The sequence below is a fragment of the Talpa occidentalis genome, unplaced genomic scaffold (genome assembly GCF_014898055.3).
Source record: "Talpa occidentalis isolate TD23 unplaced genomic scaffold, MPIMG_talOcc4v2.1 talOcc4.7, whole genome shotgun sequence".
Classification (NCBI taxonomy): domain Eukaryota; kingdom Metazoa; phylum Chordata; class Mammalia; order Eulipotyphla; family Talpidae; genus Talpa; species Talpa occidentalis.
In genome coordinates, this window is record NW_023605083.1 from 121,285,554 (window position 1) to 121,305,750 (window position 20,197).

The following is a 20,197-nucleotide window of genomic DNA, read 5'->3' on the forward strand; positions in this document are numbered from 1 at the left end:
AGGCTGTGGACCTCAGGTCAAGAGGAAGGAATATGAGGTGGGTGGAAGAACATTCTGACTGATCAAGCTGCCCAGTGGCACGGGCTAGTAGAGCTCGGGCCTCTCACTGGTGCATCTAAGCAGAGGTTGAGGTCCCGACAAGGAAAGATGGAGAAGCTTCTGCTTTGGGTGGTAGATGGGACTACCTGCCTTTGAAGCGTCTCCAACTCTAAAAGCCTCTGGTTTCCTGCCATGTGGAATCTCAGGCATTTGGAATTCAGGAATGACTGCTGATGGAATCTTTCCCCAATCACAACAGAATCTTTTTAAATAGCAAGCTCTCCAGTTTTTTAAAAACAGGATTCCATTTACAAAGTGATGAGAGGCAGTGAGCTCTCTGTTGAGCCCCTGTGATCAGCCAGGCCCAGTGTCATTTACACCTGACAGTATCCCTAGGAGAGGGTAACTGTGGGTGACAGAGGCCATGTTGATGAGAAGTAATCAGGGTGATGGAGGCCGGATTGTGGGTTAGAAATTCGTGAGTGAGAAATCCCAGTTAGAAGGCTAGAGATAGAGAACAGGCTTTGGGGTCATCAGACCTAGGTTATAGTGTCAGCTCACTACTCTTTTTCACCTTATTTTATTCAGCTCACTACTTCTATAGGGGATATAATCTCAAGCTCTTACAGGGATGAGTTAATTAATATGACAATAAAAATCAAATTAATAGTTAACCTCTGTTGAATGCTTATTCACCATAAAACCCTGTTCTAAGTGCTTTACAGGATTTAAACCCTGGCAGATAGCACCAAAGTCTACATTTAGGAGTTCGCTGAAGTCCACATTTAGGAGTTAATGTAATAAGTAAGGGCCAGGGACAAAACAGGTGCCAATCAAAGTTTGTTGAATGACTTAATGAATGAGTTTGTAACTGATCACATCAGGGCCTCAGGACAGTGGGGCATAGGTATCTTCATGCCCTATATTGGAATATAAGTTTGGCTGTTTTAAAAGAGACCCCCAGTCTCAGAGTTAAGCAGTTGATATTAATATAGGGGCTCTACAATGAAGGCCCAAGCTCCTTCACTGTTGTTGCTCAGTCAGCCCTAGAGAATTGTTCTCATCCAAGGGGACTTTCTAACCATCTCTGCACTCCTGCTACATCTTTAATGTTTGACTGACAGATTTTAGACCTCACCTTTCTCTCTTCTTGTCTCACATCAGGCAGGTTAAGAAAGCCTAGGTTCTCTCTTCTTTCTTACCAGTCACCATGTATAGGAACCCTCAGCCACCATGAAAACCTCAAGTCAGTCTCTTTCCCCACCTCTGCCCAGAAGGCTGCATTATGTGAGTCATATCCTTTTGGTGTGTGGTATCATTAGTCTTGATAACTGAATCCAGCTCAGGGTGTGTTCCATCTAACCTCTTCAAATGGCTACAAACAAAGGGAAACAGGTAGAGCTCTTATGTCCTAGAAGGTGCTTGACATTTCTGCTTGTTTCTATTGGCCAAATGTAATCACATGATCACACCTAAACTAGGAAATAATAGTTCCTGCTGGGAAGCCTTGTGCTCAGTTGAAATTTTAAGGTTTGCTACTAAAAGAAGTGGAGAATGAATTGCCCTTTTATACAAGCACAAATGGAGACAGAGAAGTCAATAAGTTGTCCAAATTCACGTGGCCAGAGCTCAATGCCCATCAGCTCTGCTGTCCCTGCAGGGAGAAGAACCACTTACCTACTGAATGTCATTTCCTGGAGACTCTGCCGTCCTTTGGGAAGGGGCACATGCCTTTCCCCTCTGTCATCTAGTAAGCGCCCAATAAGTACCAGTTGTTGTTGTGAAAAAACGGCAGCTATGAGTCACAGCTGCTTCTATAGCACTTCTTGGTGTCTGCACTCACTCTGGACTGGACCTCAGGTTTCTGGATGGCTAGGAGGGCTGTGGGTGGAGCTGACCGGGTTCTCTCATTCCATACAGCCCTGTGCTGAGCTTCCCCCTTATGCAGAAGCTTACACAGAACCTGGTGATTGCACTTACTGTGGCTTAGTATCATCATTTGCTTTCACATCTTTCTCCTTAAACTGGAAGCCTTAAGGCATCTGTAGCGCCGGCACCTGGACCAGTGCCTAGCATTGGCATCTTGTAAATGACTGTTGACTAAATTAGTCAATGAGCTGAAGAAGTGTAGGGAGGAGGAAAGACAGGGACAGGAAAAGGGGTTAGAGGGCGACACAGCCTCTGTGCTAGTTGGTTTTGCTGCAACTGTCATGAACAATGACAGGTAACCGAAACACTGACCTACCACAACCAGCATTCATTTACGTGCTTGACCCCAGGGTTAGGCTCAGGTAAGCCCCAGGTTCTTCATTTTCTTGGGCAAGCTGTTATTTGGGACGTGTCCTTGTCATGGTGAATGGCAGGAACAGACACCACTGGTGCCCCTTCAGGTGTTGGCTTGGAACTGGCACGTGGTCATTTTGTTATAGGACAGGGAGAGGGGCAGCCCAAACCCCGCAAACCTGCCTATTCTACATGGGTTCTGCCATCCGCCGCATCAACACAAAACATAGGAGACTTTAATGGGAAGGAACTTTAATAAAACTAGGAAACAATACAGGCAAGGCAAAGAATCTAGTTTCTAAATCAAGCACCCAAATTTACCCATCCCCTCGTGGGTGAAAGTCCATCCAAATGGGATTGGCCCAGAGCAAGGCCCCAAAGCCTGCCACAAGTCTAAAGCATCTTCCAGTGGGGACCCACAGAAAAGGGTCACAAACAACCGGACAAGCCCGGAAGGAAAAGAGCAAAATCAACATCAAGATAAAAGCTGCCATGGTCACCTCCCCATGGGTCTCACCCACATCTGTGTCACCCAGTCTACGACCAAAAGACAAGCGCAGTTTCTTTACGTGTCTCTAGGCTCCATGCACCTCCTCCAGGTCTCCTGGCTCCATCCTGCTTCCTTCCTCAGTCTCTTCTGCAGCTTCTCCTCTTCCTGCTCAGCTCCACCCTCCCTTGGGTGGGGCAGGGAAACTGGAACTTCCCCCTTTCCTGGGGACCACCCTGTTACAATTTCTGTCCATACCCCATTGGCCAAAACTGCTTATAGGGGTAACTTCAATGTTACTGGGCTGGAGAGATATATTCTTTGTGCACACTTTTCTGACTCAAGGTCACACATAGGTGTGAACACAAAGAGTCAAAGAATCTACCATAGTCCTCCTAACATGAAGCTCAGAACCTCTTTTATTCCTGTGGTGAGAATCTCGAGCAGAGTATCTGCTGGCCCGAGCTTTACTAATGGCCCTTATATCACTTTCCTCTTGGGGTTTATGGCAGAAAGTGACAATTGCCCCCACTACCCATCACCCCTTTCCTCCTTTTAGTAATAGAACACTCCAGATTTTAGTTGTGCACATGGTGCCCATAGGAGGCCATGTTTCCAGTCTCCTGTGCAGCTAGACACAGTCATGTGACCAAGCTGTGGCCAATGGAATGAAGCAGAAAGGCTACAGGCACCTTCTGACGGCAGTTGTGTAAGGAGGCTGTGTGTCCTCCCTCCTCTCCTTGCCTTGGGCTGGAGCATGGACTCCCAGGGGGATAACACCCAAGGGAAGGGCAAAGAAACACAATGGGTGGAATTTGGGGGCAAGTTCTTGGATTCTGCCTGACTACCCCAGTCCACAGCTTGAGAGAAAATCCTCCTGTGCTTTATTTTTGTTTGTTCCAGTATCTCAGCCTACACCTTATGTCTTTTTTTTTTTTTTTTTTTTTAAAAGATTTATTTTTATTTATTTATGTGCACTAGAACTGGGGTATAGGCCAGAGGTGCGGGGGATGAGAGGACCCACCAGAGACAGAGTGGGAAGCAGAACAGGCAGATCTACTGAAATACACTGCTGAGGGGAGCAGCGGGCGAGACAGGAGAGGTCTGCTACACCATGTGGTTAGCTCCCTGGTCAGCAATGGAACTCATGTTGCAGTGTCTGGCAATAGCTTGATAGTGCCAAGACTTAACCCCTTGTGCCATAGGGAGGCCCCTATACCTTATGTTTTACTTGATATCAAATGTCCTTTTCTTAATTTTCCTTAGCAAAACTGAGACAGGATAGATTTTTTTGCACATTCATGAAAACTACAAAGAGGACTGAAAGAAGAAAGGAAATCAAGTGGGTTTCTGTGACAGAGATACCTCCCTCCACCACAGCTACCACCAGGGTGGGCTGGTTGCATATTTACCCATGGGGCTGGAAAATTGGAAGATGTGATTTTTTTTTTTTTTTGTGGGACCCTCGCCGGCAGCCGGGGAATGAACTGGTGCTGCGGAAGCTGTGGGCAGCCTCGCAGCCCAGCTCTCAACCCTGCACCACCAGGGGAGGCCCGGAAGATGTGAAATTTAAAATGATAATTCAATTCCAGAAAGTGATAACATTTATTAGGTTGCAAAATTTACATACTGATTACACATGGTCCTGAAGAGACTAGGCATACAGGCACTTGGCTCCTCCATAGACAACTTCCAGAAGCTCATTGTTAATAACACCCCCGTCATGATTCACAGATGGAAAATTAGAGTTGGCCTGAGGGGTGTTGCAGTCTTTGCCTGAGGCATCCACCGTGCCAGTTAGAGTTTCGTGTCCCACTGCAGGTGACTCCCTCTGTAGGTCCAGCACATTTTCACTCTCACCTTTCAGAATTTCCAACTGGCACAACTTTGTGGTCACTTTATGGGATTTCTTTCTTGCTCCCCAATTCTTCGGCTGCTTCTGTTCAATGAACACCATCTTATTTCCTGCTCTCTGTGGCCTAGGCTCCTGGCCAACTATCTCTTTCTTGGCCAAGGCCAGAATGGCTCCTTCTTAACCTCTGGAACCCCTCTTCTTAATTCTGGGTTCAGTTCAGAGAAACGGTGTTAACCCTCAGCCACTTCAAGACTTTGGTGATGAGTTCAACAAATCACCTGTGACTCCATGTTTCCCAGAGTCCTTCAGGAAATTGGCATTTATAGATCTCAAGTCTTACAATTCCATACTTGTGCAATATCAATATCCTTTACTTCTATGGAAGGAAGAGAGGAATGAAACTCTGAATGAGCATCTACTGTGATTAGGTATTTTCCCATTTGCTTTCTCATCCAGGTGGTAACTAATGAGAGTCCCAGAGAGGTAAAAGCCCTTGTCCAAGGCCACATAGGAAGTGGTGAGCCTGGGATTTGAACCAAAGCCTGGGCTCTTCCCTTTGTGCCACTGCCAAACAAAGACACAAGCAGACGCTCAAGCGGGTTGAGGGGGAGTGTTTGGTTGGAGAGGCAAGGAGATAGAAGGATCAGCTGGGCCTGGGTTCAGATAACAGCAGAGTAAGATGATAGAGAAGGAAGGTGACAGACAGAGCAACTGATGGGGGTAATGGGAGGGTCAAAGAGTTCTGCTTTGACAAGGGATCTGGGATTCCAAGGAGGGAGCTCTTTTTCCATATTGTGCCTTGCTGGAAACACCTCAGATCACCTCATGTGATGAGCTCACCCTTCTGTTGGCACAATCATCTCTCATCCTGGCCTTGGCTGGGACACACCAACATTTCTGCAGGAGGAATAAAGCAATAACAGGAATCTCATTTTTCTCCCTAAAATAATACCTCTCTGTTCTGCCAGCAATCAGGGAGCTGCTCCTGCCAACAGTCCTGTGGGAAGCCTGTTCCCAATCCGGCAGGATTAGTCTGAAGTAGGCTTCCCAGGCACCCCCAGGCAGCCCTTAGGCAAACTAGAGCTCCTGCCACAGAGTCCAGAAGTCTTTTTCAGCCCTGGAGGGTCACTCACCTCTATGTTTCCATTCTAGGCTCTTAGGCCAGAGGAACCCCCGCTCTCTCTCAATGGAGAGGGCTGGAGGCTATTGTAGCTGGTGGCTTCCTTGGACTCTCTAGCACCTAAGCAATTTCCAACAAGGAAAGGATCAATGGAAAAACCATTTTGAACAGGAAGAATTTAATTTTTCTGCAGCAGGCTTTTTCTCCCTTAACAAAAAAAAAAAAAAAAAAAAAAGTCCTCTTTTACCTAAAGATCTAAACGCCTGGAAATTTCTTCCCTATGTGCACATTATCCACTTCCTGGCTGCAGGGATGGAAGGACTCAGAGAATTCAGAGGATATTAAACAGATTCATAATGGACCCAGAAGTATAAACATGTCTCAAGTGCAGACAGAAATGCCACAAGCTCCTATTTGGTTTAATGTAAAACATACACCAGTTGTGTCTGTGTTCCCATTTTACAAATAAACAAGGTGAGGGGATTGTCCCCAGGGAGCCAGGTGCCTCCATTCCTTGCAATTTCCAGGCTTCTCCTGCCCACAAACATCTCGGAAAAGAACGCTTAATGTATCCTTGCAGCTCCCTGCCAAAAGGCAGAGCAAATGGGAGCGGCCTGGCCAAATGGCCTGCAGACGTTCCCACCTTTCAGGGTGATGCCACAATTGGCCAGGGATCCCAGGGCCTCGGAGGGTGTCACCAGCGGGATGGTCCAGGTTGCAGGCCACAGCAGCTTGGCATCACGGAGGACCCAGGTTCAAATCTTGCCTCTGCCCCCATCGCCAGCTATGAGATCTCAGGTCACGGACTATATTCCTCCGCTCCCAGCTGGACTTCCTCATCTGTGAAAAGGGGTAGCAGCTCCTGTTCCATGATGGTGAGTGCCCCGAGAGACAAGGAGGGTCAATATCCCCTGTTAAGATGTAAGTGATCTCAGGAGTGGCCACTTTCCCATTTTCATTCAAAATCAGTATTTCCTACCACTGATATTTTTAAACCCAGAGCCAAGAGGGATGTGTCACTGTCAGAAAGTCTAAACACGTTGAGGCAGAATCATTGACATAGGGGCCAAAATGACTAATTTGGCCCCATAATGAGTTGGGCATGGGGAAAATCAGCCAAACCAGTGAGCTGGCTGCATTGATGGGCGGCTTCAGTTGGCCTCCAGCAGGGCCAGATCTGGACTTAGACAGATGGTAGATAAGACATCTGGGGATGGACTGTGGAGTTGGCCTGCCTGGGGCTCGCTGTGGGACAAGCCCTCTAATGTCCTGGGTTCCTCATCTGCCAAAAAAGAGAATAACAGAAGAACCCTTGAGGGAACTGTGAGGCTGAAATGATGTCATCCATGCGAAGTGCTCTGGGCAGCCCCCAGCCCCAGCTGAGCTCTCTGTGAGTGTTAGCTGTTATTTGTGTCAGGGGAGCTCTGGCATTGACAGTGAGTTGTTTCTAGAGAATAAAAGAAATTCTTCAAATGGAGAAATGGAGAGGACGTGTCTGCTGAAGTTCATATAAGTTCAATTAATATTAGACGGACACTTTCCAGGCCCCACAAGCATCGTAACAATCCCATAGCTAACACCGATTGGTCCTTTTCTCCATTCCAGGCCTAATGCTAGGCTTATCTTGCACTTTAAATCTTCACCATCACTCTGTGAGGAAAACACCATTACCCCCATTTTACAGATGTGAAAATTGAGATTCAGAGAGGGAACGGACTTTGCCTAAACTCAAAGAGTTAGTGGCTGAGATTATAGAGCAATCACAGGTCTGGGGTCTCAGAGTCTATGTTCTTTTTCTTTTTAAAAGATTTATTTATTTATGCAGGGCCTCCCTGGTGGCGCAAGGGGTTAAGCGCAACCTATGAAGCTGTCCATGGCCACTGCAGCACGAGTTTGATCCCTGGCCAGCCTGGAGCATCCCACATGGTGCAGCAGACCTCTCCTGTCTTGCCCGCTGCTCCCCTCAGTAGTGTATTTCAGTGGATCTGCCTGTTCTGTTCCCCACTTTGTCTCTAGTGAATCCTCTCACTCCCACACACCTCTGGCCTGTACGCCAGTTCTTGTATGCATAAATAAATAAATCTTTTATTTTAGATTTATTTATTGAGAGTCAGAAGAGGTCTGCTGTGCTATGTGGGTAGCTCCTTGGCTGGCCTGGGGATTGAACTCGTGCTTCAGAGGCTGCGGATAGCTTCACAGTGCTGTGCTTAACCCCTGTGCCACCAGGGAGGCCCAGAGTCTATGTTCTTACCAAGAATACTCTTCCCCCTCAACCAAGCCCAGGCACCTGGTTCTTGGCTAGACACCAGTCTCTGCATTGCTCCCTGAGGCTCCACCTCTCTACTCCAAGCTCACCAGGGGCTGGGTATGCAGTGGCACCCAGTATGGGGCCATGGGACAGGACAACTTTGGCCTTGGCCTTAGGCCTGGATCTCCCATCCACGTAGGGATCATCATCTCTCTCCAAGTGTCCTTGTCCAGCACTACATTTTTCACTGTGCTTGCTGAGTGCTCAGAGCATTTTTTTTCCTGTAGGTTTTGGCCATGCTCTTGTCTAAGGCTCTAAGGTTTCTTTGTTTTCAGACAATAAATTATAAGCCTCTAAGTCTTTCAGAGATGTGGGAAGGGAGCAGCTTAGCAGCACTGAGGCCTGAAAAGGACTTGGACTTTACCCAAGAGTTCCTGGCATCCTGGTTCATCTGTCCCCAAAGGCATCTACTTTCCCACTTCTCTGACTGGCTGGCATGTAAATTATCCCCAAATTCTTCCCAAGGAAACGGCAAAGAGAGAAGCAGAGAATCAGAGAGAGCCAGAGTAAGGAAAGACATGGTAAATCCTTGAAGAGGGAATAATAATCCTGCTGATTATCACTTTAGAGCTTAGGGCCATTGATCAAGCAAAAGGGGCCGTGATCAGAGTGCTTGGCTTCCTCCAACCACACCCCTCTCCATGGGGCAAGGAGTGTTCAGAGGGCAAAGGAATGTGTGCCCCTAGAGCAAGTGCCCCCCTTCTACACCATGCTGGGTATATCTGGGACCTGGGAATTTCCTATTCCCATGGCCTGAGTGTTCTTCTAAGATCTGCGTGGATTTCTTCCAAGAATTCATCCTCTCCAAATGCCCCCACTGTTAGCACCTCTAGGCTGACTGCTGTTCCTGATGTGTGTATGTGTGTGTGTGCGTGCACGCGTGCGTGTGTGAAAGATTAGACACTAGGGTTGGGTTGTCCTCATGCATCTGCATGACGCTTGTCCTTCTGTGCAGGATGGAGCTGGCGCTGGGAAGAGAAAGGACAGAATGGGCTTCGGGTGCAGACCTGAGGCTGATTTCCCCCATGCCATGTGTTCCGCATGGTGTAGCAACTCCAAGCTCATCGTGTTGAACTCCAAGGAGTTCAGGAATTCTGCATTCAAACCTGGCTATCCACATTGTTATGATAGAATATTTTTCAAGGTTGCAGGATAAAACACATTTCATGTAAGAGTTTAACTTGAGATCTAGCTCTTAAGTATTTAGACACATGCAGCCTAGCTTCCATCTGTACTCTTGCCCCCTTGGTGGGGGTGGACCTGACCTCCAGAGCCCCTTTTCTCCCCCAGCCAACACTGTCTTGTTTAGTCATCACAGTACTCCTACGAACCCCATCTGATCAGTTTCGCTTCCTGATGAGGACTCCGAGGCTCAGGGGGTTAAGACACTTGGCCAAGTCTGCATAGCTGGGAAGTGGCAGAACTTGGACCTGACATCAAATCCTCCAGCCCCACATCTGGCTCTTCCTACCCCTGGAGGCCCTTCTCGCCATAAGGAACCTCTTCTCTCTTAGGAGGTGGTGCTGTCCTGGTGCTGTCTCTCTTAGGAGGCTGAGTGTCCGTCAGGTGGAAGGGGGCACATGCAGACCGAGGGTATAGTCAGAGAGACCCACCATGGCAGAGAAGGCTCTAAATCAGAGACAACCACGAAGAGCTTCTATTAGAAGAAAGAAAAATGAGAACCTTGTCTCCTGTCAGATTGGCTTTCCCTGCAGCTCCTATTTCAAAACCATAACCTCATCAGACTCTCCTGCCCCCCTAAAGGCTCCCCTCTCCCAACAAATTTAGAGTTTTCCATTGTAGAGAAGGGAAGAAATGCGGCTCTAATCCCCTTTGTTCCATGATTTCATCTCCTCCTCACTCTCTTCCCAGGGGACTCCAGGCAAATAGCTGGAGGAGGGAAGGTGTGGCAGGGAGGGGGGCAATCTTTTCTTGGTTTGGGGGGCAGGCATCATCAGGGCTTTGGGCAGTGGGGGAAACTGGAAGGGATAATCCCTCTCCTCCCCCCGTAGTTGACCAGAGCTGGAACCCGGGCGACTTCCACGGGGCCAACTCCCCTTCCCTACTCCTGGCCCACATGCCACTGATTTCACCTCTTTGACTGTCTGAATGATCCATCACGGGCCCTCTTGCAGCCCGAGTCCAGGCCGCCTCATTTCTTACTGGATTTTGCAACAGCTGCCTACGTGGTCTCTGAGACTCCAGCGCTGTCTGCCTTGGGACCATCGTCCATCCAGCTGCCAAGTGACCAGGATGTCACCCCTCGGTGGCTCTGTATCACCTGCAGGATAAATCCCAAGCTCTGATGTGGCATTCAAGGCCTCCGGTCCTCTCCCTGCCTCCTTGTCACAGTGTCATCTGGTATCTGTCATGTGCTATTCAGTAACCCCGTGCTGCTGAGGGTGCTGTCCTTGCCTCTAAAATGTTGCTCAGGTTTCCCCACCCAGCTCCCCCTCCCCCCAGCACTGGCTGGACCAACCCTTCTCCTGGAGCCCCTGGGCTTACCTCTGTCATGTATACTTGCCACTTTGGAAGAAAATCATATTCTTAAGTCTCACCACTAAGCCCCTTGAGGGAAGGATCATCTCCACATTTTCATAATTTTGCTCTTCTGGGCCCTGGCAAAGCTCTTGGCCAGACAGCCCTGCCCCTGGTCCATGTGAGTCAGGGAAGCCAGGCAGCCCTCATCTATGGTCACCTGCTTTCTCATCTGCCTTCTCCTTCTGCTTCTTGCTGCCTGACATGGCCCCACTGCAGCATCCTTCTTCTCTTCCCTTTAAAGATAGCAGATACAGAGCAGGCAACAGCCTGCACCTCGTGCCAGCCATAGGGAAGCTGAGGAGCTGCCTTCACTGCCTGAAGCTCGGGAGAGGCAGCACTGGGGGCTTCTGGACCTCTGGGGAGACAGTGAGTGCTCAGCCAGGGCAGAATGGTTAGAAATCGGAGAAACAGCTCCAGATTCTCCCACACCCAGATAGCAAGCAGTGCAGGACTTCTCAGGGCCTTTAATAACCTGATCTGTAGTGTTTATTGAGACTCTCTAGGAAAGGGGCTTACTAGGCAGCATTTTCTCAACATGTTAATCCTTAAAACATTTTCCTCCACCTTCTAACATCTTGAAAGTCCTAGTTTTGGGCTGTTAAAAGTTGCCAGAGACTGTGGGAGCACCCCCATTAGAGGTGAGTGCAACCTCCTCACCCAGGTCAACCAAGTCCAGCCACTCATTCATTCATCAGATGTTTATTAAACACTCACTGTGTGCCAGACAGGGTGTGCTCTAGGAAGAAAGGTGAATAAGACATGTTCCTGCCTTCAGGAGGCTAACTTCCCGCTTGGGAAGGCAGTAATGGGGCTATTCCCACATGGCCCCATTCAGGTAACAGGTAATCTAGCTGCTCTCCCGCAGCCACAGCCCCACTCCCTCTGAACCACACTGACTGTCGAGGGCATGTGCCCTGGGTATTGAGGCCTCTGTCACCTTCTCCCCCACTCCCCCACTCGCCCCAGCTCAGGCTATCCTTCTGGTTTTTCCGGGACCTCCTACAACCTGCTGTAGGTCATTCCGGTTCCACTAGCACAGGTGTGTGTGTGTGTGTGTGTGTGTGTGTGCATGTGCCTGTGCGTGTGTGTAAGAGAGAGAGAGAGAGACAGAGACAAAGACAGTGACAGAGAGAGAGCGGGACAGACTTCCACTCCAGATTTGAGATCGGGGTCTCTAAGCAGGAAGTCACTTGAAATTAAAAATCATCCATTACTAGGCCAGGGGTCAGCAAACAATTTCTATAAAGGACCAAAAAGGACTTAGTCGGCCAAGAGCCCAAATCAAGTATATTACATGTACTTATCTAACAAAAGAGAAAGAAAATTTCCACAAAATTTTATCAATGAAATTCAAGATATTGTAAACATTATTTTTTTTTGCAACATAGGTCTACTGACAAGAAGAAAGGCATTATTTTGCTTGATTAGTATTCCTGAGCTCCCAATGGATTGCAAATGAGCACCTGTGAAAACAAGCCTTACAGAACAGGTAGGTTTTGGCCGTGGATTTTAGGCAGTGACCCCTGGCCTAGTTTCATCTTGCTTCTTCCAGACTTCGCCCCCCAGGCCAGGGATGAATCTACAGCACCTTACAGTCCCACTGGGTGTTTGGATGCTGTTTTGGGAATGTGGTGGGAGTCAAACTGGCCCTGACATGGCAACTGAAGTATCCCCTTGTGCCCACACACCCACCCCTGGAAGCCCCCATCAGCCCCTGCTCAGGGGAGTCTGGTGGAGGAAGAACTTGGCTTTGCTTTGAGCATTTTTATTGCCCACAACCTGCTCTCTGTTCACACCTGCCTTTTATTCCCTATTGGATCCCATGTCTACGGCCAGGTCTCTGAGGCCATCACTAAGGTGATACGGCACAAATGTTATGCTCTTAGAAGCTGGGGCTCTTAAATGTACCCCAGAGCCTTGGTGGCTCTGGGGGGAGGGAGAGGCTGGTAGAGATGGGGTCTTCCTGACCACAAACGCCCCTTGTCTGCAGTGTTTTCATGTCCATGCTCCCGTGCCTTGGCATACTCACCTGTCAGATGGGGACAGTGGCTGTATCTCCCTGGTGGTGTTGCTGTAACCATAAGCGTAAAGGGCAAAGCGCCTGGCCCAGAGGGAGCTTGGATGGCTATTGACATTGTTATTATTAGGTCATTACTATTTTTAGACTAGAACTCTGAATTGAAGTCCAGGGATGAGAGTGGGAAGGGGAGGGATAACTCTGTCTCCTGACTGACCAAGAGAACTAAGTCATCTGCAATTCTAACCTTTTTAGTAGCCATATTAAAAAAGTAAAATGAAACAGGTGAAATTAATTTTAATAATATATTTTACTGAACTCAATATATCCAAACAAATGTTATTCTCAATGTGTAAACAAGAAAGCAAATGATTGATGTGATATTAGGCATTTGGGGGGATACCTAATCTTTAAATTGGTGTGTCTTCCACACAGCACATCTCCACTCAGACCAGTCACATCTCAAGTGCTCCATAACCACTTGTGGCTGGATAGTGGGGGTCCTTGTCTTCCAGAGATCCCTACACGACTGAGCCTCCAATGGGCAATGTGCCGTGATATACCCCTAAAAAATTCAATAAAGTATATTATTGAATCCAATGTATTCCAGAATATTATCATTTTAGTATAAGATAAATGGAAACCATTTTTTAAAGATTTATTTATTTATGCATACAAGAGCTGGGGTGCAGGCCAGAGGTGTGGGGATTCATCAGACAGAGTGGGGAGCACAACAGGCAGATTCACTGAAATACACTTTTAAGGGGAGCAGTGGGCGAGGCAGGAGAGGTCTGTTGCACTATGTGGGTCATCCCCTGGCCGGGGATGGAACTCAGGCCGCAGTGGCTGTGGATAGCTTGATAGTGCTGTGACTTTAACCCCTGGCCACCAGGGAGGGCCCTCTCTCCTCCCTCTTACCCTCAGAAACTTCAATTATCAAAGTCTGATATTGAATGATCAGATAATAATTATTAATTATCACCTGATAATTATCTGATAAGTTCATCAGTTTTTTTTCCTTGTATAACTCCTATATGTGAAACTCCCAATATTTACCTTCATCTTTTTGGCTTACTTCGCTCCCCCCACTTGTGTGCCTCCATTTTGCTGTCAATGGCTGCATCTCATCTTTCCTTTTAGCTGAAGAGTGTGCTAGACCATGTCTCCTTACTCAGCCCTCTATCAGCGGGCTGCTTGGTTGCCTCCTGGCTGCTGTGAATAATGCCACAGGAAACACTGCTTCATTCGCCTTTCTCTTCCCTGCCCAACTCCTCATTCCTGTTTCCTGACCTCACCTCCCAGATAAACCACTTGCTCTCAAAACTTTCCCTGGTCTGCTTCTGGGAGAACGTGGCTCCCAACAGGTGTTCCCTTCATTCTCCCATTTCAGTGAGGCTGGCACAGAATAGGGACCTTCCTTCATTCTGCAGGGGGGTGCTGGGGCTCAGAGAGGACCTGAGACTTGCCAGCACCCCCAACAGGCCAATGGCAGAACCAGAGCAGAAGGCATGTCTCTCCTCAGCCTGCCTCCACCCGCACTGGACTTTCATTTTCTGTGGTGAGAGGGAGAGAGGTGTGATTCCTGCCCTGGGTCCCACCTCGGTACCTTGCAGTTCACTCGTCCGAGTGCACCCAGCCCTGGCTGGTCCCGCCCCAGCATGTGATCCTGAGGGCACCCTAGACGCAGCCTAAGACCCTGAGGGCCAGTGTCGATGGGGGTGGGAGGTGGACTCCCACCTAGTGCATGATGGGAAGAATGCCCCTGAGCCCCCCAGCCTCACATATCCAGCCAGAGGGGCGGACCAGATCTCTGAGTAAGGGGGGTAAGGGAAAAAATTCTCCCATCTGTTGAATATTAACCTCTGAACCATTTAACCAAACATTGGCTTCTCTTGTCATTTGATAAGGTGTATCCAGCAAAGGGAGAGGAGAAAATTGGGAGGTTATTCTTTAAAATTACATCAGCAGGGGGTTTGTTCCTGCTGCAGAGCTCGGAGGGTCCCGTCTGGGCCATCATATCACCACCAGCACGCTCAAGGACAGATTTGAGTGCTTTTCTCTGCCTGGGAGTTCAGGCATTCGCAGGGATAAGGGAAAAAACCAAGAGGGATTTGAAAATGAAGCCCATGCGCGGCAAGCTGTCTGCCCAGCCGGCGCTGCAGCGGCGTGATTATGGAGGGAGGACTGGCTTGTGTCACCGTCACACGGACGTGTCCGACGGCTTTTCTGCGGAGACAACACCTCTCGGTTTTCCAGAGGCTCTGCACACAGACTTCCGGAGCTGTCGGGGGCCTCCAAGGCCAACCTGCCGGCCCCAGTCCCCCTCAAGTGGAGTTTCTTGATGGAATGGGCCAGTGAGCAGTCTAGACAGATAGGGACCTCCTGGGCTGGCCAGCCAGCTTCCGCTGGCAGGGCTGACCCGTCTAGAGGACATCAGGCCCTGGACAGAAAGCCTGGGCCTTGGCTGCTGTGTCAGGTCCAGCCCCGTCCTCCCTACCCCAGCCCCGCCGGCCCTCTCCTATGCCGACTCATAGGAGCGGGTTATATCCCCAGGCCAGGCCCTTCCCTGACCCCATCCAGACCTCCCGGGAGGTGAACTGAGCACAGGGCAGGCATCCTCTTGAACGCCTTGTATGACCCTGGACTAGTCCCTTCTCTTTGGGTCTCAGTTTCCTCACAAGTCCACAGAGCTGCAGGAGATGGTCTCTAAGATCCTGCCAACTCTGCTGCAGGGTGCTGTGTTTCCAGGGATCCCCCAATAAGGGGGGAGCCTGCTGCCTCTCCCGGTGACTCACTGCCTGCGAGTCTCAAGTCTTTTCTATCCCCTCTCCCAAAGTCTCATTCCTTTTCTTTGGCTTTCTCTCTGCATTGCCAGTGGGGGTCTCACCTGCCTCTGTACCTGACTCACTCATCTGGCATCTCACATGTCACTTCTTCCTGGGGAAAGAGAAAGACAATCACTTCTCCAGCACTGACTAAGCTGGGCTTTCCCTACACTGAGCTCAGAGCCAAGGTGAGTCCCATTTCAGATGAGGAAACTGAGGCTCAAAAACTTGGCCCTGTACCCACACAAGGAAGCAGGAGCAGGATTCAGGCCAGATGGGTTTGCCCTCTAAGGCCAGACTCTTCCCACCGCATCCCACAACACCCTCCTTGTCGTTCAGCCACCTGGGCCCTTCCTGGATGACAGTCTTTCCAGGGTAGGCTCCCGCCTCCGTGGGGGCCGGGAATGCAGTGTAGGCGAAACAAAGACTCTTGCTCTGAAGACCTAACTCCCCGGCAGACTGGGAAAGTGGAGGGAAGTCCTCTGCTCTCAGAAACGGGTCTGGCCTTGACAGTTCACTTGAGTCTGAGACTCCCTGCATGTGACTTCACATCTATTCCCTTCCCCGCCCCAGGTCAGGCTGGATTCACTGACCCTTGCTCTTGGCCCTACTTTACAGGTGGGGAAACTGAGGCCTGTCTCTATGGCTCTCGTGTGGCTGAGGAGTTGACGGGCCTTTTCCTGACAGATCTTTGATTTCTTGTCATTTAGAGAGAGCAGGCTTGAAGAGCAGCTCAGCAGCCAGCTGTGGCCCAGATGTGGAGACCTGGCTGGCCACAGAGGCAGTGGGTGTGTGGGAATATACTCTCATTTCCTCCCTTGAAGACAAATGACTCAGGGGCCACTGGAGGCTCTGAAGCTGTGGCTGCATCGGAAGCCTCCCTGGGGCCTCTGCTAGGCGGCCCCAGGCTTATCTTGAACAGTCCCTTCATGGGAGGTGGCTACTTGGAGGGTGAATTCAGACAGCGGGGCTCAGTGAGCGGCCTCCGCGCCTGTGTCCTAAAGGCCTCGTCCTGGTCCGGGCAAAGGCAGGGTGCTAAGGAGGGGGCCATCTTGGCCAGTGTTTTGTTTGTTTGTTTGTGGGGACCATTTTGACCTCTCTCCTCTGGCCATGAGTGAGCACACACACATTGCACACGTCCATACACAAATACACATATACAGCCCCCCATGCACAAGTGTGAACACACATCCACACCTCCTAGGAGCAACCACGAACCCCCCAAACCCTCAGAGCTCCCTTTAGCCCCTCAGGAGAGGAGGGAAGGAAGCTGGGTGTCATATATCATTTCTCTCCAAACAGGCAGTGTCCTCTCTACCCAAAGCAGGGGGGTGGAAGTGGAGTGGGTTGGGGTGAGGGGGTGGTCGGTAGTTCTGAACTGGTCTTGGGAAGGAGCCCCTCTGGCCCATATTTCACAGACACCCCAGACAGAGCCTGCTGTCAGGAGTGCTGTCTAATTTCCTCCCCTGACTGCTGGCCCAGATCCCCCCAACAAAGAGGGGTATTGTGTCCTCCTCCCCACCCCTGGCATCTGCTCTGCAGAGATCCGTGGGGGACGCACAAAAGGGATTTGGGAGATGAAGGCTCTGCATCCTGTGCCGCAGCCCCCAGAAGGACCACAAATTCTTGAGCAGAAATCGCCTCATGATTCTGACTGAGGGGTCCCCCAGGCTCATAGGCCTCGGGCGCCTCAGTGCTGTGTCCTCCATCCGCCCAGTGGTCCTCTCAGGCCCTCGAGGCTCTGGAATAGCTTCTTCTCAAGTCTTTCAGGGAGGAGCTAGGTGAGGAAAACACTGAAGGGTAGTGGTCAAGGATAAAAGGCATTTTAAAGGCACCTTACTGTCTCCCAGAAGAAACACAGGCTTTGGGCCTCCGGCTTGCTCCTGGAGGGGACTGTCTTCAGGCCCTTCTAGGAAACTGGGTCCAGATTTGCTTCTGATGTGTTGGGCTGGAACAGAACCCCTGCCCATTTCCACACTGTAGCCACAGACAACAACAACAGACATGGGTCTGCGGCTCTCCAGCCGGGTGTGCTGGGTGCTTTAGACAGGATTCATGTTCCTGAAAATCTGGTTTTAAATTATCTTTTAAAATACAAATAAAACCATCCTTTCTAGGCACTGGGGAAGCCTGCAGCTTGATGGAAGGCTGGAACACATTTCCTTCTGCACTCTGAGAAGCTGAATTCACCCCACTGGATTTCCTCAAAGAATAGCAGCCCTGCAGGATGGTGGGGAAAGCGGCTGCAGGTTCTGGCCGGAGGAACACAGACTCAGGGGTAGCCGCCCTTCCCCAGGGCTCTCAGACCCTGCTGAGCCTGCTCCATTCCCAATAATGCTGGAGTTCAGCCCAGTCGTGGGCCCCAGCTCTGGGGACAGACTGGCGTCCTGAGCCAACAGCTCCGGTTAGGAAATTAGTAAAGAAAGAGAAGCTCTGACAGCCAGGCCCACGGTGAGAGACGAGTTAGGTCATGTCTCTTTCTGTTCAGTTGGGTATAAGCCCTGACCCTGATGTCACTGTCAAGCTATCAAGTATCACCCTCAGAGCTGTGTAGAAACTGCTCCTATGTCCCTTATCGGGCCTGCCTCTGTGTCTTGCTGTTGTCAGTGGTCAGGCCCTGGAAGCTCTTTCTTTCCAAGAGCAGGTCAAAGGGAAAAGACTCATGGAGTCGTCAGGGCTGGGAGTAGGGGACGTAACAGAGAACGCTGGTCTTGTGGCTAGAATTAGAGCCGGTCCCTCCGGGCAGTATTTGTTTCAGAGGAGAATAGGATGGGTGTCCAGGGCTGCTGTTTTGGGCCAAGGGCATGACCTGCCAGCCCCAGTAGACCCAAAAGACCTGACAGCATCAAGCCAGACGTCTAGTCGGCCTCTCGCCAGAGCTTCCCTAATGGCCTCGTGTCCAGTCGTGCTGCTTGTGGGCCTAGAAGCCAGGTGATAGCACTGATATGTCTTTTTTAAGTTTTAATTTTTAGCATTCATTTTTCTAAATCATTGCACATTTTTTGGGCAGTAATTGGTTTCTCCCCTCAAGTGTTGTCCGCATAGTTCTCCCACCATCATAGCACCCGTGATCCATCACCACAGTCCCCTGTGCTCTTCCCTCCCCTGTTCTTACCCCTCTCCCTCCTTCTCCCCAGCTGTATGCCTCGAATCTGTGTTCAGTCTGCAATTTTTTTTTCTTTTTCCTGACACCTTTGTTTGGTTTCACTACATTCTGCATGCAAGTGAAACCATCTGATATTTCTTTTTCCTTCATTTTAATTTGCTTAGCATAATCCCTTCCTGCTCTGTCCATGTTGCTGCAAATGACATGAGTTTTATCTTTTTGATTGCTGAGTAGTAGTCCACTGTGTATACATACCACATCTTCTTGATCCATTCATCTGTTTTGATATTACAAATTTAACAATTCCCCCACCCACCCACCCATCCATCCTTGCAATAAATATTGAGCATTTCCTATGTACCAGGTGTCACATTAGCTTCTAGGGATAAAATGATCAGATCAACACAATCCCTTTTCTTCCTCCCAGTTTGGAAAGCAGACTGTAAACTAATAAGCTAACAACAAATAAAAGATCTATAAATTGTGGTACCAGCCTTAAAGGAACACACATAAGGTGGGAAGACCAAGATAAAGGGATAATTGTGGCCAGGGGGGATGGTGGCTATAGAGAAGGGCATGGGTTTGAGGTACTCAGGGTATTTACAGCACAGGGGCTGGGAAGGTCAAATGGTGAGAGAAGGAAAATGGGAGAGCCAGTGCTGTGGTGGCCAGGGGACACTGGTGAACCATCGCTGCACTGGTAATTATAAGGAATTGGTTGACACAGGCCTCCTGCCTGGCTGAAGCAGTATGTAGCTCTTTTGTTGTTGTTGTTGTTGTTAAAGATTTATTTATTTATGCATACAAGAACTGGGGTGTAGGCCAGAGGTGTGGGGGCAGGGAGGGTGAGAAGATTCACCAGAGAGAGTGGGGAGCAGAACAGGCAGATCTACTGAAATACGCTGCTGAGAGGAGCAGCGGTGAGACAAGAGAAGTCTGCTGCTGCATGTGGGTTGCTCCCTGGCCCACACGGGAATCTAACTCATGCTGCAGTGGCTGGTGATTGCTTCATAGTGCTGTCTTTAACCCCTGCACCCCCAGGGAGGCCAAGTATGTTGCTCTTAATGGAAAACATTACCACTCCATGGAAGGAAAGAGAGTTTCCTGCCATGGGTTCTCCTGGTTTTTGGAACGGTGACACTTTGGGGGTCAGGCAGGAAAGAGTGCCCCTGTCTGACACATGTTCTTTTCTCTGAGTAGAAGAGCTACACACAACCCAGGGCCTGCTGGGCCCTTTCATATGGAAATAGATTTTCTACTCCCTTTGTCTCCCTTCCATCTCTCTACCCTCCTCCAAAGAAAGGGCAGCCACACACAAGCTCATCCCTGATGCTCTCTCAAGGAAGGAGAAACCCATTATTGAAAAGTTACTCTCTGGGGATTCTTGGTTGCTGGAATCCTACCAAGCCGCCATCACTGGTCACAGTCACTGGCTCACATGGGGGAGTCATCAGCAGGGGGCTTTGCTTTCCCTCCTGCAGCTTTGTCTTGGAGAGAAACCTGAGGGCTGTTACCAAGTTGAAAAACAACGGGCCCAACTACCGCTCACCCAGCCTGGCCAATCAAACATCCAGTCGTCCCCCTCGAAGAGGAAAGCGTGGGGTGGGGGAGTGGGG